This window comes from Nylanderia fulva, unplaced genomic scaffold (assembly GCF_048542155.1).
Source record: "Nylanderia fulva isolate GAGA-0341 unplaced genomic scaffold, ASM4854215v1 Scaffold6, whole genome shotgun sequence".
NCBI classification, from domain to species: domain Eukaryota; kingdom Metazoa; phylum Arthropoda; class Insecta; order Hymenoptera; family Formicidae; genus Nylanderia; species Nylanderia fulva.
The window spans coordinates 5,493,112-5,505,999 of NW_028190698.1; the positions used below are offsets into that span (position 1 = coordinate 5,493,112).

Here is a 12,888-nt window from a genome sequence, read left to right on the forward strand (position 1 = left end):
TTTTATTATTCTCAAATTATTTGCATAATTTATTAGATTTTTAAAAATAAAATACTAATAAAATTCTCTTCTTAAAAAAGAAAATCAGCACACGTGTAGTTAAGAACAAAAATACACGAATTACATATAAGAGGGAACCAGAGAGAGAGAAAGAGAAGAAGAGCAAGAAGAAGAGAAGCAAAGTTTTACCTTTTCTCCTAATAAAATATGCGTAGTGCAATTTTCCGCCCTATATACTATCGCTCATGAGAAATTGAAGCGTCATCTTAGCGGCGATATCAACATAGGAGAGGAGGCAATAACATTTGTTCGCGCGCACAGGCTGTGTCGGCTTATTTCAGCGTTTATTCACGCAGAAAGACGGGAGTGTGAATTTATATTACGGGTGGCGCGCGTACCGCGTGTACGAGCAGGAAGCCAGGAAGGATGATAAGCCACTGATATTGCCCATCGAAGCGTGATGCTTAGATTGGACTCGTTCCTTGCCATATCCATTTCACGTAATCACCGCGGGCACCGAGACCACTCTCCTCCCTGTCGGCAATTGCGATAATCTTCCGACGAAGAGGGAGTGACTGGTGCGAAAATCGACGGGTGAATTTCCACGTCCTTAGGATCGGATCAATCTGATTTGTTTTTGCTTTATTTGCCCGTTCACCGTCGCCGACCGCTGCACCATTTTGCCATTTTGCAAAAACCGATACCGTCGCGCTCGTTTTGCCGAATCGATTTTCTAATAATACGCTGCTCTCCGGTGTTAGGGAGATGTGCGCATGGGGATTGGGCGTTAATTAGTTTTTATTTCTGCGGAAATTGTATGCTAATTGCGGGTGTTGCGCACGAGCGTGTTTGCGTCTTATGGAAGTTTAATGAAGCTAATAACTTTCTTTTGAAATTTATGCTCGCCCCTATTTATTACGCGCAATTTAATATGCAGATATGAATCGCCCATTTAGATATAAAAATCATGTAAAAGAAATAATTAATAGATATTTTATTCTTTTGAATATTGCAATTACTATGTATGTAAAGTAATTAAATATATGAGAATTATTCTCTATGACAATGTGGTATATAATATGTACGAATATTTAATGTGATTTTTATTTTAATTAGAATATGTATTTTATGCATGCTTATCTCTAATGTAGTTTCAAAATTATGAATACAAATATTCGTTATGCAATGATATAAATATATATTTTATATTCATATTATCTAACATGATGTTTATATTATATATTTGCGTTCAAGTCAAGTTTTATTTAGTGATCGTTTATATTAATCTTTTTTTGGATATTTCCAATCGTTCATATAATATCGTTAAATATGGCTATATATTAAAGTCTGTGAATTTGATATTTTTGATAATTAATCAATATTTGCGTATAGGAAAAAATACTATGTATTGTGTATGTGCTTTGACTATGCACATAAGGAAATATTTACATTCAAATAGATATTTGTGCGACAAAAAGTAGTATTAAGATAAAAAATATAATTTAATACATTAATATAATAAGTTATTGCAAACTTTTGATATTGCAACAAATTGAAGTAGTCGGAGAGACAAATAAAAGAAGATGAACGATAGAAGTTTGCGAATTATCCAAGAATTAAACATCCATGTGGACTGCAATTCGTAAAGAGCGACGAGAAAGCCAATGAGAACTTCTCCACAAAGTACAATTTGATGGTCCAGTTAATTTCTTCGAGTTTATCACCGTTCAAGTCTCGCAGAGATCTTGTAATCGACGTGAATCGGCGCACGAAGAACTAGATGCGAAACTTCGAACAAGCTGCTGTTAAACCGTCGCGCATGTGTGACTCGAAAATCATTACGAGAGAGAAATTTTGTAAAATGTGAACGTTAATTGTCAGATCTGTAAAAACGATTATATAGAATTTCAGACGGCAATAAAGAAGTTCTGGATAATTTTGTATAAAATATAAAATAATATTATTAGTTATTATTTTCTTTAATAACGATATTTAATTTATTTTATATATATTATATATATTAGAGATTATTAGGGAGAACTTAAATTACAGTGAATGAATGTGATCACATCATTCTACAGCCAAAAAAGTTTATAAGAAATTCAACGAATTTTACTTCCCGATTGTGACAAAAATTGTCTGAATTTTTAGCTGATTAGCGGCCGCTATATTGGATCCAGCATTGAATTGTGTAATCCTGACATTAAATTAACCAAATTTGTATTCAACTCCACTTTGAGAGCAAACGAATATTACCATGTCATTCTACAATTAAAAAACTATAAAAAACAATGTCAATTTTACTTGCCGGCTTGGAAGCAAAAATCGGCTACTTTTTAACATATACTTTTCCTAATAATGTTAAATATTTTATTAATAAATTATTAAATTTTGTTTTTTTGCTAATTTATATATAATAATTGATAATCTCTAGAATAAAATAATTTGAATTCAAAAATTGTCTAAAATAGTATAATTACTATAATCATATGAAAACAACGCGTGCAAAAATCACATTTTTTTGCTAATAAAAAATATTTGGCCCTGAGTGAAAGAATAAAGAAAAAGAGAGAGATTAAATAGAACACGAGTATTTTTGGAGGCTAATCGGGATTTGGCCGCACCGTCGTCCAACATTATTTGCCCATCGATTTGTGCCGACTGATTTTTCTATTGTCTCTCGTCGATGAAACGCCTGTTCGACCGGACACCGTGCCGAATGCTAATTCGCGCGGTTCAAATAGTTTTTCTACGTGACTTAAATTCTTCGAACGTGAAAGCCATTAACTGTCCGTAGCAGAATCCGCATCGCGTACCGATTGATCCCTCTTTGCATAGTAACGGAATGCAATGGCCCGCATTAGTAAATTCATCTAAATAGGCAATTCCGTCGATATTTAGCGGGATTCCTGTTAACGATTTTAAGAATCTTAATCAACAATATTTTATTGAAACACGCATGGACCTTTGCAAGACATACGGCGATACACATTAGTGAATGCGACCGACTTGCGGTACGGCTAACCGAACGTGCCAAAATGGTATAAACGCAGGGCCGCGTAGTTAAAAATAACGAGGTAGCAATGCTGAACTGGTATATTCTTTGCGACGATATAAATCCAGAAAATTGAGAAAAAAATTTATTCTGACTCCAAATACAACGAAAGCTAAAAATTATATATCGTTGTTTTTTTAATGTACTTAACGTATCTATATGTTTGAAATTATGTTGAAGAAAATCCTTAATAAAAATAAGTAATAAATTAAAAGAACTTGATGCAGAAATATATTTATAATTAATTTTCAAGTTCCAAAATTAGAGGAATTAATTTTAAAATTGTAAAAATTCTCTCTACATTTCTCTTTATATTTCTTTCGAAAATTGTTAAGTCTCTCAAATATATTTCTTTATACTTTTATACATCTGCTTTCATTTTTATTTTAAAAAATTATATTTTGCACAAAAATAAATTCTATATTCAAAAGTAAGTTATATAGATAAACATTTTATCTCCTTCTTTCTGCGCTCTCTCTTATTCATTTAACACATTTAATTCGCTAATAAAATAGATCGCTAATAGAAATAGCATTTTCCGAAATAAAAAGTAACTAATTCTGAATTTTAGAAATTAGAAATCTAATTGTAAGTCTATAAATTTACGTAACAATTTTAGCCACTTATTTTTGTAAAGAATTTATTTTTATATACTTTTCGCTCTAGCAAAAATTTTCTTACTAGTTATACTTATATCATTATATATCATTTATACTTATAATCAAATAATAATTTATATATTAATATTTTAATTTTCATTATATTAGTTATACTTATAAACAAATAATAATTTATATATTAATATTTCTTTTTATATTCACAGCACCTTTTTCACGTTTATACTCTGCAGAATTATTTGTTTTAATATTGAATCGTTCTTATTTTATAAAAAAAATATGTTTATATGCATAATCTGTGCAAAGTCTAATACTTGATAAAAATACCGATATCATATACCTACGTAAAATTTGCTAATCTGAGTAAAGTAATCCAAATTAATTAATCTTGGTTAACTGTTGCACACACAAAACAAATCCTTTACATGTACTGTAATGAATATTAAAACAATATATATTTATTCGCTCCTACACACACACACACACATTTATATATAGGCACATAGTTGCCACGGTTGTGTTTACTGTACGCTTTACATTACTTATGCCGACAATAGGCGATCAGTCACGAAAGCTCCTCTTTTTACCCCGACGAGGAATCTCCATGCACGAGAGCGCGTACATAAGCACGCGCAATCTCGCGAACAAGTGGAAATGGCGCCCGTGGTGGTGTAACATAGCTGTGGGGCACTCGAGCCACGACGACAACGATATTTACGTTAAAGCATAAATCACGGCAACGCGAAGGTACACGAGATAGGCCACAGAGGGAAAAGGGAGAGAGAGAGAGAGAGAGAAAGAGAGGGTGAGAAGAGAAAGCAGTGACGGGGAGAGAAGGCAAATCGGATGGAGGAATTGGCATGCATGAGAATACCTTGGCATTCGATTTAATGCGGGTAAAGAGGTAAGATGCCGTGAGACGTATCTATCCTGTCTTATCGGATCTCGAAGATGTATATCGTTGGGCAGCGAATACGAGCGCGGCCCATCCACCCTTTCTGCATCCGCCCAGGGGTTTCCCATCGTTCCTTCGCGTTCCAGCTTTAGGCAGAGAGAGGATTCCCTTTCGACTGTAAAGTCTCTTTTTCGTAGCCTACGATCGGCCTTTCCTCGTACCCGGCCATCGAACGTACCACGTCGTCGCTTTTTTTATCGCTCTTCCTCGATACATAGATTTGGTTCCGGAATTTCTTTGAATCGATCTGTGTGTCGGCACGCGGCATGTTATTTACGTTGTTATATTTGTTGCGTATTTTGTCCGTCATTTTCGAAATGTCATCGATTTCCGATAATCGACGCTAGGCGGAAACAACCGCGGCGACTGCTCATCACGTATTCCATCTCGCAGCAGCCGGCGTGACGGATCAAGCCCAGATCGGACAGAGAAGGAATGATGGTATGTTAGAAAAAAAAAAAAAAAAAAAAATACCGGGGACCTGTCATTCGCCAGCGGCTTCCGCTCTACCGGCATTTGCCAGGCACAGGACGACGGCATCGTGTCGGCCTGGGGCCAACCCGTGACGGCGAAAACGAGCACTGGGCGCCGAGGGAAACAACGGTATTTTGACCTCCAATTGTCGATCGTGATAAAAACAGAGTCGTGTTAAGATTGAACTTTGGAATCCATCCGAATATTTCAGTCCGCGCCATTTATGCGAAGCTTAATATATGCATAATATATATATATATATATATGCATATACATATTGTATGTGTGTATGTGTCTTTATAAATATATTTATAAAATTTTGAATATAGAATGTAGAGTATTGACCGTTTTCTAAAGCTTTTCAAAATTTTCCGTCTATTTATATATTTTTATTTCTATATAAAAGGTATTTAAGTCACGTTAAACGCGAGGGCATGTGTTGTTACTGTATATAAACGTGCAAATTCGTATCTGTCATATATATTTGCGAGAGCGGATATTATTCTAATCCGGATGTGCCACTGTTTGGTGCAACCCAAACGCGCGGAGGATTATCCCGATCGCGCGCACGCGAATTTGTTTGACAGCGTAAATACGATCCGACGTAATTTTTCATAACGCCCGGCAGAAGTGCATCGCTTTGTGCGAATATCGGGTAACACTTGTTTCGCGATATTCCATTCCGCTGTGGCGGAGAAACATTTATTCACGAAGCGAATGAAAAATGAGACCGCGCCGCCATTATATGTATCGCGGCGAAACGTCTACGGCGTTTGTCACGCGGTAACATCGCATTTTACATGTTTTTACCGGCCAAAATTGATCACGCGCCTGTTTCGACATGGTGATCAGGATCACATAACAATGGTGTGCGCGCGCGCTGCGATCTCTGCGAGCCCGAGAAACCGGATATGCGAAGCAAATGAAAACACCCTCGTTCCAACGCATCGCGAAAATTCGATATGAAAAGTGAACTTTATCGCCGGGAGCAACGCGAGTGCTTTACAAGTCTCTGCTTAAGGGTCGACGCCCTCCATTTCGAACACCTTAATCTTTTCGTGGGAGAATGTACGAAATAATTCAAAATATGCTCGGGTTAAGACGGTCTCTATTCGTAATTACGGTCGACTTTTCTTCTCATTTAACAACTGTTATGACTAATTTGACAGCTTCCACTTTCGCATATCGACTTAAATAGACATCTGCATAAGTATATTGAGCATTTAATAAGTTCTATAATAATTATATAAATCACAGTTAAAATTTCCTCCAAAATTATAGCATTTGGATATAGTTAATGACCCGATACATTTTTCACTTATATAATTCTCGAAACAGTTTTGTGGGAGAATGTGCGAAATAATCTAAAATATGCTCGGGTTAAGACGGTCTCTATTTGTAATTGCGGTCGACTTTTCTTCTCATTTAACAACTGTTATGACTAATTTGACAGCTTCCACTTTCGCATATCGACTTAAATAGACATCTGCATAAGTATACTAAGCATTTAATAATTTCTATAATAATTATATAAATCACAGTTAAAATGTCCTCCAAAATTATAGCATTCGGATATAGTTAATGACCCGATACATTTTTCACTTATATAATTCTCGAAACAGTTTTGTTCCGCATGTGTGTAACGCTATATAAAGATCATGTACAACTTGTTACTGTAAAATTATGAGGTTTAATGGTATTGACAATGCGAAAAGCGAAATGTATCGATAGCGATTAATACGAATAGCTCGTAATGACAGACACTCCAATATGCGAGTACCCAAGAGTTCGCGCGAGATAGCTTCCGGCTAAAATCGTCCACTATCCATTATGAAAGTAGAAGTGACAGTTGGCATATCGACAAGCGGAAGCCTGATTAATCGTCACGGAATAGTTCAATATGAACGACGTCTGTCTTGTTCGCAGACTGATCACCGATTACCAGAAAAATCCTCCTCTCATTAAGAGAACAGAACGCCTGGGTACGCAAGTATCCCATTGTCGTCTGCGAGTTGCAGAAGACGGCAGGTACGGAAGATGACGGCGACGAGGACGAACAAAACGGGTGGCTCGAAAAGGGAGGGATTGAAGAGGACGACGACGACAACGGCGACGACACCGACGCAAATCAAATATGTCATTTATATCTGATGAGCGCCGTAATGAAGTCGTTATTTGTCTGCGAGCAAAATGCTGAAAATGCAAATTGAGAGATGGGCGTTTGCGCCGGCGTCGTGACGCGCAATGCTCTCCTTTTCTTGTCATTATATTTTCCTTGAAGCATGAGCACGCCACGAGGCAAAGAGGGACGGTACCCTCTTCGCCGTGTCCTTGGTTAGCCGTAATCTCACGTAACGGCACTGACGTAGCGTTTCCCGCATGTCATCCGTTTCCCGCGGCTAAAATTATTCTCGACTCTTCTAAATAATGACTCTCACAATGCGCAATGGTCACTTGAAATTCCGGCGGTATGACGAGTGATAAATAATCAAAGGGAATCTAAGGAAATGAGATAAGTGTAAGTTTGGCTGTCCTTTTTCCTAAGTAATCATATTTAATTTTATCTTGAGCTACGAAATAAAAATAGACTTTAAGATGTGTGTGATTATTAAATAAAAATTATATTTTAATATAATTGCTAATTCTGGGTTAATTTCAAGAACAAAAGTGTGTGATATGTAAAGAACTTGAATATCACTTTGTATTTCTCTTTATCTTTTACAAATGCCTATTCATTGCATTATAGTGATCGTTTCAATAGCCAGATCGTTTATATTCCACTTATGAGTGGCTACTTGTGGATAGTCGAGCAGCTATTAAATATTGTAAGCATTATTAAAACCGTCATTCTTGGCTTTTCCTTAATTGGGAGTAATGTTAAGTCTTACAACTTTTCATTATTATACAGCACATTAAATACGTTAACAGATATGTAGTTCTAATTAGTTTCATGTCTGCATGTTACAAACTCTTTAAGAGAAAATATCGCTTGATCTGTTAATATTAAATTTTTACATTTCGCAATTATGAACAAGAACGAATTATCTCTTCTGCAAGAAGAGAATAGGATAAATAAGATTATATGCGAGTTATAGAAAAGTTTAAAAAATTCCTTTTACACTTTAACGTAATAACAAAGGTTGAGATTGAATTTTTCTTGACCAAAAAAGCATGAATATCTTTTTCATAATATTTTTACAATTATTTCTGAACATCTGATTTAATCTTAAATTAGAACGTTGTTAATGAAGTTAAATGAAGTTTATTTAAAATTGAAAATCTTTCTCTCTCATTCCTTCTTCAAATTTATTTTTATTCTTGAAATTCAGTTATCTTTCTTTTTTTATCATTCATAAATTATCAAAATATTAAACACCCTAAAAATAATAATAGAACAATAATTATTACAACTGAGATAGATAATAGCCAAGAAAGAACTGATATCAATTGTTTAAACAAATTACTAATTTCAGAAAATTTCAGAAAATACTTAGCCGCAACATAATTTGCGAAGAATTGCTGCATGATAATTCAACGAGACGTGAATAATTTAATTAACCGATGGATATATAGCCGCTCGTATAAAAGCGAATTTTATACACGAGGTAGCATTAAATTAGATACATTATGGGGCACATCTGTACAAATGCTGTCATTAGTAGCGGCGATTATTACCTCGACTCAACGCCGTTGCTAATACGCCGGACCGTGATTCCGTTACCGCACGACGTGCGCGCGCTAAAGTCACTTCCCGCAGCTTCTTGCCAATTATCGATGTTGGCCAACGGTGGCAAAGCCGCGGCCGCGGCACGTAACCGCGCCGGGTGTCCCGCGTGAATTTCGAAAGTTGTTCGTACTTTAAGTTTTGACGAGAACGAAGCGCGCACGCATCACCTGAGCCTGCCCATCTGTAAACAAGATTTATCAGCGGAAACGTTTTAGCGAAACTTTCTCTCCCACGAGTAAAACCGACGCCTAGCTCTGACCGTGCGCCGTTGCCTGCCTCGCAATCCCTCTCTCCCCGCGGATGGGATGCTTCTCGATAGGAAATATTTCACTTCGACGAACACTGGGGGATATACGTAATTCCCAATGCATTTTATCCCCGCATTCGCTGTACACCAGCGAGAGGTCACGTTCGCGTTTCGTGCTGGCTGGGCCGATGGGGGATTCAGATTTGTGGCGAAAGAATAGGTGGGAAGGGTGGAAGCGAGGGTAATGAATGGAGGGCAGAATAGCGCAGAGATTTCGGGTTAAGAGCGCCCTCCCTGTATATCCTTTTTTTTTTTTTTTTTTTTTTTTTGCCACGGCAGTCATAAGAATTATTATCAGTGTGATATACGATCTGTACGGCGGCGGCTGATACAATACGATATAGCGCAAAGATCGGAATACCATATGCGTGAAATGGGACTCGGAGCGAGGTATAATATACGGCCTCTTTTAATCACGATTTTTCGGAGCGGTTTCGTGTCTCTGATCTCGGTCGAAATTAATTTCCGTATTTTCGTGAGAAAAACTTATTTCGTGCTCTACGACCTTCGGAGAGAGATACATAGCGTTAAGGCCCGTGCGAGCAGAAATTTATTCACGAGTTAAAATAGAAGTAGATGTATTAATTTTCTCCATGTTTCGTAATTATGTCAAGTATATAATAGTCGCTCCTCTCACGATGAACTTTATATTGGAGAGAGAGAGAAATAGAGAGAAAAAGAAGAAAACGTACGAAAAAAACTGCAATAGTCAGTACGGTTTGCGAAGAGACTGAAGCGGTAGAGCGACGATCGTGTTCTTGTGTATTCGGTCTTACTATCCTTCTTGAATCGGTTAACCGGTCTGAAGTCTTTATTTGTGTTCTTGACAAGCCGGAAGAAGGTAGAGCGCCGGAGGGAGCTCATGGCTCTTTGGAAGTTGAGGTATTTACGATCGTATACCGGGCGTATACAGAGTCATGGGAAAGCGGGAACGGAAGGATTTGCGAGTAATTAGTAGAATGCAATTAGTTAATGGTCATGAGGGGGAGAAGGAGAGCAGGGCGATGGTTTTAGACCCTATAATCCTTCCGCTTTTGTATCTCTCTGTTTTGCACCTCTAGGATAGGGAAGTCGGAAATTTGAAACGGTCGGACGGTGGCAATTATGATTTCGTATATAAGCACGTTGAAGTTATTACGATATGCGTTGTAAAAGATTGAAAGCGTAAATAATTGCTATAGCCGAAAGAGCTTTAATGTAATTTAGTTATTTTGCTATATGTGAGTGCAGTATTTCTATACACACACGGTTCTTGTGAAAGTTATTTTAATTTTTATAATATCAATAATATATGTAAATAAAAATTGAATGTTATAAAAAAGGATACATGTTTGTATACATTCTAGGTTTTACAGTCTCTTTTATGCTAAAGATATTAAATAAACCGTTATTTTATTATTTACATCGATGTAGATACGCGCCTACAGGGCATAATCCTGCAATTCAGTTTAAAACACATTTGCTTTTATGCAAGATATCGCACGTTTATGCAATCTCAAGCACGTAGTGCAACTTTAGCAAAAATAAATTTCGTAATGGCTATTGATGATCAAACGATTCAATAAATAGGAGTACAAAGCCGCACGATATGAAGCTTTAGCAACAACTTGATAACTCATTTTGTTTTATTTCTCTTTTCTAATCATGTTTTTTTTTTTAATATGTGTACATTGACCTATAAAAATCCAGCAATGAAAAAAAATCCTATACATCGTAGCTTTTTCATCGTATATATTTTCTTCGCAATTTCTCATCGTTCTTTATCGTCTCTGATCGTCGCTAATAGATTGTATAATTAAAAGGCGAGTCGAGATGTGCGAAAACATTATTGAACATTCTTGGATAAAAAAAAAATAAATACGCACAATGTTGATCTGTGGCGTAGGTGATAAAGTTATAACAGTCCTCTTCGATGGCGATGCCGCAGAAATACGCGCAACAACTTCCCCGTCCGCAATAAAGTTTAACGTGATGCTCTCATTTTATTGCGCTCTTCGGATATGGTATATAGACATATACACATATATATATATATATATATATATATATACCGAGAAGATAATATATATATATATATATATATATATAATATATATGTGTGTATATATGTATACATACATGTATATACATGCACGTATACGGGTTTCAGAAAATGGTCGCCTTTTGTTGGCTTTCGCAGGAAGGCAAGTTCGAACGTTAAAATACTCGGACGAAGGGGAGGTTCCAATTCGGAGCCATAGCTACATCGCGGAACAAACCGAGCCGATATATTATGACTCAGACGTATACGTCGTCGTCGACGTCTCTATTCATTCTTGAAGTGGAATTCATATTGACAGTGACGTTTGGTACTTTTTAAATTTAAATCTGAATAATAGAGGTATGAATTACGCAAATACTGGTTTGAATTTATTAACTATGAACAGGATAAACAAGAAAAGAGATATTAGGTATTTAATTGCTATCAGATTTTGTTTAAAGCTGATAAGAATAAATTTAATGTTTTGTGAAAAATGCAACAAATTTTTAACAAACAAAACTAAAATACGATATAATCAATCTGATATTTTATTTTCAGTAAAATAACTCAAATAAACATATATAAATAGTAATGATTAGCAGATATAAAAAAAGTTTTATATTAATTTTTCTATTTGAAAAAAATTCCTTCACATTTTTTTTTTTTATAAAAGTATAATTGCTATTGTGTACCGAGAAGATTGCAAAAAAAATAACAAGATTTGCCCGAGAAACCTGAGAAATTGCGAAGGGAAGAATTTCGACACGATTGAAGTATATGTTATAACTACGAATACACATAAATAAATAACATTGAGTAGTCAATTGAATGAAGAACACGTTGAAATGTGAGTGAAGGACAAGATAACCACGTCAACTTGATATTCAATGTAAATATTATATCTTTATGACTACTGTCAGTTCGAAAAATGAGAAAATCGATGAATAATTTGTTCAAATAATAATAATTATTATTATTTCCGCAATATATATAAAGGAAATAATTATTAAATTTATAAAACTTGTACTTCGTAAATCAAGTTTGTATAAAAAAAAATAAATAAATGAGCAAAATAAAGAAAAATACATTTTATACATCTTAATTTCATATGATTTATTCGACGAATATTCTTCTTTTTTTGCCGATAAGTACTTCGCTTACTGACAAAACTTCTTATCCTCGAAAGTCGGTCATGGCAATTACTCGTGGAATACCGGAACGTTCTGACAAGTTTCATCGATTCTCGAAACCACATAAATTACATATATCTCGTAACTCGAGCAGCGACGTTCAGGCCGAGCTTTAGCAGCTCGAGGCCGGTTTAACGGAACACGACTAGACAAGAGATTCTCCTACCTGGTTAGGAAATTGGCGTTGACCCGTAACCTCGTTAAAGCTCGTCTGGTACAAGCGTATCCGCGCTTAGAATTTCTTTCGACCGTGGGAGGACCATGAAATCTACCCTACTCTTTGTTTTATTTTTGTTTTCCTCCTTCCTACCTCCCACTTTTCCCCTTCGGCTATTCCGACTCTCTCACCCTCCGTTCCCTTCAGGAGATCCCAAAGAAAGATCCGGTTATGCGGGTGAAACATCCTCGTTTTGCGAAACCGAGAGCCTCGAGGAGGAAGCCATCGAGATAAGTAAACGGTCGCGACCGCGTGGTGCAATTCTTTAAACGCTGCAGCTGCGGTACCAGGCCAAAAGGATATTTCTCATGAATGTTTCAAACGAA

General features: G+C 36.1%; 1 protein-coding gene across 1 annotated transcript in view; it reads right to left on the reverse strand.

Annotated features, from left to right (window-relative positions):
* LOC114940611 (Dpr-interacting protein kappa) overlaps window positions 1-12,888 on the reverse strand; it is a 178,376-nt gene that overhangs the window by 103,927 nt on the left and 61,561 nt on the right. The window lies entirely within an intron of this gene.